The sequence below is a fragment of the Trachypithecus francoisi genome, unplaced genomic scaffold (genome assembly GCF_009764315.1).
Source record: "Trachypithecus francoisi isolate TF-2019V2 unplaced genomic scaffold, Tfra_2.0 Lachesis_group0, whole genome shotgun sequence".
In the NCBI taxonomy this organism is placed as follows: domain Eukaryota; kingdom Metazoa; phylum Chordata; class Mammalia; order Primates; family Cercopithecidae; genus Trachypithecus; species Trachypithecus francoisi.
The window spans coordinates 81820809-81825748 of record NW_022681453.1 but is presented as its reverse complement, the minus strand read 5'-3'; the positions used below and the strand labels follow the sequence as shown (position 1 = coordinate 81825748).

The 4940-nt window shown below is 39.4% G+C and overlaps 1 long non-coding RNA gene across 1 annotated transcript; it reads right to left on the bottom strand.

Moving 5' to 3' along the window:
- Positions 1-659: 659 nt before the first annotated feature.
- On the bottom strand, positions 660-2348 carry LOC117076681. The gene is made up of 2 exons (XR_004434443.1): positions 2111-2348; positions 660-890 (listed from the first exon to the last, which is right to left on the bottom strand). It is a non-coding gene; the product is annotated as an uncharacterized LOC117076681 (long non-coding RNA).
- Between the last annotated feature and the right edge of the window lie 2592 nt (positions 2349-4940).

Here is a 4940-nt window from a genome sequence, read left to right as displayed (position 1 = left end):
CAGTCAATACTTTGAAAGGGGGGGTTTGGTAGCTAGCTAAGAACAAATGAAAGAGGACAAAGGACCTAAAGGTGGGTATAGCGAAAATTAAGACACAATTTTGTCTGATGCCAATCTGGGAGTAATTACATACCACAATTTTTTTCGTTGACAAATATATTCTATTTGATCCTTCTTTACAAATTTATAGATATGTACGTAATAACTTTTAGAATATGTCAATATGCAGGGAATCAACCTAAATGTCCATCAATTACAGATTAGATAAAGAAAATATGGTACATATACACCATGGAATAATATAGACAGCCATAAAAAAAAAAGGATGAGATCATGTCTTTTTCAGGAACATGGTGGAGCTGAAGGCCATTATCCTTAGCAAACTAATGCAGGAACAGAAAACCAACTACCACATGTTCTCACAAGTGGAAGCTAAAAGATGGGAGCTCGTGGACACAAAGAAGGGAACAACTGACACTGGTGCCTACTTGAAAGTAGAGGTTGGGAGGAGGGAGAGAAGCAGAAAAAAATAACTATTGGGTACTAGGTTTAGTACCTGGGTACTAATGACTTGAGTTTACCTGGAAAACAAACCTGCGCATGTACCCCAAAACTAAAATAAAAGTTAAAAAATAAAATATGTCAATATGCAACATACCTAATAAAAGCAAAGGTATTTATTAAATGTTTGTTTGAAAATGAGATAACTGTGCTTACAATGTATTGTTCTGTTAAAGGCACGAGCGATCTCTATGCATTTATTTACCATTAGAAATGTCCGTAGGGAACAATCAGCACTCTACTTCAGTACATTAGGTGTGATGCTCACATTAGGACAATATCTAGGGAAGGCAGGCCATGACACAGGCAAATGACATCACAAATAGCTTCTGGAAGAGAAAAAAATGCCCCAGCTGATACAAGCCTAGGTCATCTGAGCCTCTGTATATTAGCACTGACTTTCACTTTTCCCCCTCACATGTCCCTTTGACAGCCCTTGATGTTTCTAGAGAGGCACGCAGTTTACGAGAAGAGCACATGCTTGAGGATCAGATGACCAAAGTTCTCAACCTAACTCCTAAATTTTACTCTTACAAATTCTATTATTTAATTTCAATGAGGTTTGTTCCATCAGCTGTAAAAACATAATCATTATATGAACTTAGTAAATATTTTTTTCAGTGTTCACTAACAATAAGGGATCATGGAGGATACAAGAAAAGGTAGACATTCCCTGTCCTGTAAATATAGAACATTAAATGGCATAAGTAACAAATGTACACAAAGAACTCTGAGGCATGATAAATGGGGATGGGCAGCAAATAGCAATACTGAAAGTACTGCTGGTATCAGAGAAGAAAGAAGCTTGATGAGTCTTGTGGTAAGGAAGTAAGATGAGGAGGAGGTGGAGAGGGCAATGCAGCTGGCAGAGGGAAAAACAGGAGCAGAGGGCGGGGGGCTAGTAGGGAACATGGGATGTGAAAGCCACCAGGCATTAGATAACATAAAGTACAGATGGGCTATTATTTCAACCCTTTTATGGATCTAATTTTTCTCTTCAGAGATTCCCACCATCTTCATTTCGACCTGTTTTCTTTACCTATATAAGAATGTTATAGGGGAGACAGTGACTCTACATGATTTTCTCAAGGTCTCACACTTTCCCTAGAGAGGATTCTGTTTGTCCTGTTAATGAATTGAGTTCCCTGTGAGCAAAGGGAGGATTTTGCTTCTGAGTCAATTATTTATTGTCACCTAGACAAGATCTCACATGACTTGTTAAAATTATAAATCATCTCATAACTCAGCATGTGAGCAAATAACTTTTCCCCAGTCCTGGCTTTCAAGTTCACCTGCCTCTCACGAGCCCACCTCCATCCCTCCTGGCTTGGAGGAGTGGCGTTTCTCTAACCCACATCCCTTCACTAGTGCCTTGCAGAGTCTTCATCAATTATTCCCCCTTTCCCCTCCATCTTAATCACCACCTATCAGTTCTTTGTACTCCGCTTACAAAAATACTCACCTGGTTCCCTTATCCTTGTGTTACCCTCATCTCCTGCCAATTTCCCATCATCTTTTTGAATGAGCGGCCCACCCTCCCTGTCCCCACCTTGCCTCTCCTCTTCTCTCCATGGCTCATAGGAACATGTCTTCCAGAACAGTGCTTTCTCATCTAGTTCTCTTCCCATCACTCTGGCAGAGCCCTCTCAGTTTTCTTAGATGATTCCTCTGCCACTAATCATTCTGTTAAAATATGAATACTTCACTTTCATGACTCCCAAATCAAAGAATTCCTAATCCAGCTTCTCCTGGGACATCCTGAGTTTTGGTTCCAAATAACTATTTATCTTCTCCACTTGTGTGTCTACAAAAAAAAAAAAGTATATAAATATAATTAGATGAATGTCTATAATGTATATCAGTCAAACATGAAAGTCATTGTGCATTCACCAAAACATCTCAAATCATTGTTTTTGCTATTAAACACATCTGTTGGGGAGGAAACACTCGGTGGTGAAAAGAGCAAAGACATTCAAAGAAGAACAGATTTTAGAATGTCTATTTACTAAACATTTATATTATGTATCAGGCACTATGCTAGTTGGGTGTACAATCATGACCCTCATAACGATGTGATTTTGGCAAATTCCTTAAACTTTGTATTCAGTTTTCTGAACTCCGAACTGAGAACAATTTATGTCATGAGACTTTTGTGTTAATTAAATGAAATCACGTGTATAATCTGCCAAGAATAATGCTTGATTTTATAGGTGCTTAACATATGGTGGTCATTTCCTTCCCTCCATAGGCTAAATGTTAATGGAGGGTGTGAAGATGAAAAGGACATGGGCCCTGCCTCAAGCAGCTCCCATTCAGGACTCTGCCTCCTTTCATCAGCCATAAAGGACTCCAGACAAATAGGGAACAAAGTGACAGGCTAAATACAAATGCTTCAAACGAAATCTTGACTCCCTCATCCAAAGACAGTGTGATAAGAATAAGACGGGGTGTGAAGCTCTCCTCCTGGTCTGGGCACTCAACCAATATTCCATCATCTACAACAGTCGTTCGCCAACCTTTAATTCCACGCTGTATAAATAAGCAACAAAGAAAAGGATCTGGAGGGAAGGGAGGCTGAGTTAGGATAAATAATTTAGTTCAGTGTGTAATACTTGCTTGCATAAACACAGAGACTAACAGCATTCTGTTCATTCAAAAACAATATTCACCAACATTTATTGAAATTTGACTCTATACCAGGAAATAACTGAGCTAGGTGTGAACAAATAGAGATGCAAAGACATCAGTCCTGTCCTGAAAGAACATACTTTCAAATGGTGTTATTTCCAGTTGCCAATTATTTTGGTCTGTTGCTTAGATTTGGATTGGAAAACTACACACTTCATTTAAAACTTAATTTAGCTTTTTTTGTGGGACACAAATCAAGTTCCATTTAGAAAAAGATATCACTTTCCTAAAAGTAGTGTTTTAAGATTAATTCAAGACAGAAAAATATAGTTTTTTTCTAAATGCTTCTACACACCTTCAAAATGCGGACTGTCACCAACATATCAGTGGATTATGCTCTGAAACTTTATTTGTAAATCCTTTAAAACTCAGAATGCATACTACAAAGAAATAGTATTAGAGTTGGATTTTTTGATCAACCTGTAAAAGCTGACTGAACTACAATGTAGCTGAGATAATGCCATTAATAAAACTATAAAGCCAAGTTTTTGTATATTCCCATGCCAAAGTGTATTCAGGAAAACAACTGCAATAGTGGTAGCCCTGACAGCTGGACCAGCACCCCCATGCTCCATATTCTCTCTTCTATCTGATAGTGGAGTGAAAATTTCATAGATTGATGGCCCTAGTGGAGGACACCATGGAGAATAGGGAACAAAGAACAGCAACTAAGTGGGGGCCAAAACAGGGGCTCCAGGGATGGGAAGCCAAGGTGGAAATTCTTGGGTGAGGAAAGAGACAAAGGCTCCGTGTGGCTGCTGAGAACCTAGTCCAGGGAATAAGGACTGAAGTGGGGCCAACGTCATCTTTTACAGTGATGAGGGACTGAAGGCTGCATACAAGGGAGACAATTGAAACATGTAAAGCATAATTTTTGGCACATAGTCAGGCTCAGTAAATGGTGATAACGATGCTGGAGATGATGAAATAGAGGCAAAATCTGTGGGGTTTGCTCCTTCATTTGTTTTTTGGAATACAACCTATTTGGAGGCTAATTTTATTTGTCAGGGACATGAAACTCCAATGGCAGTGGCAGATGGAGTTACTGGAGCAGGGTGACGGTTGCGCAGATGGGACATGTAGGTACAAGAATGTTGCACGAGTGGGGCTCTTGGGGCAAAAATAGGATATGTGAGCTTGTCCTCTCATCTTTCTCCTTTTCCATGCCATTCTTTTCACCTAAAGCTTGAGATGCAAGGATGTGGGGTTTGGGGAGACACATCCCAGATAGAGGCAGAGGTGGAATGGGGGAAGAACAAGAAGAAGAAAAACCCTGCAATAGGATTAAGAAACAACTAATGTTCTAGTGCGGCCCTACAGACAATAAGGCCACTCCTCCCACGCAGAGCAAAGGTACTACACCATGCGCTCTGAAAATGCTAAAAAAGCCAAAAAACGGCAGTGCTTCCTTAGGTAATTTAATGACATGACTATCCTTTTTTTTTTTTTTTTTTTTTTTTACCCTTAGTTACATTTTAGCTGTAAGGAATCTGCACAAGCTTCCAGGAATGGCTCTCAACAGGACTCTTCCAATCTTTGCTTTAGTCAAAGATCCCATCAATTTTTTTCCCACCTATTTTTAGATTCTACCTTTCTCTCCCACTCTCATCTGCTGTCATAGGAAAAGAATGCATGAAAATGTGGCCAGGTGATCATCTGATTCTGAAGATTTATTCCTAATGTCAGTTGCT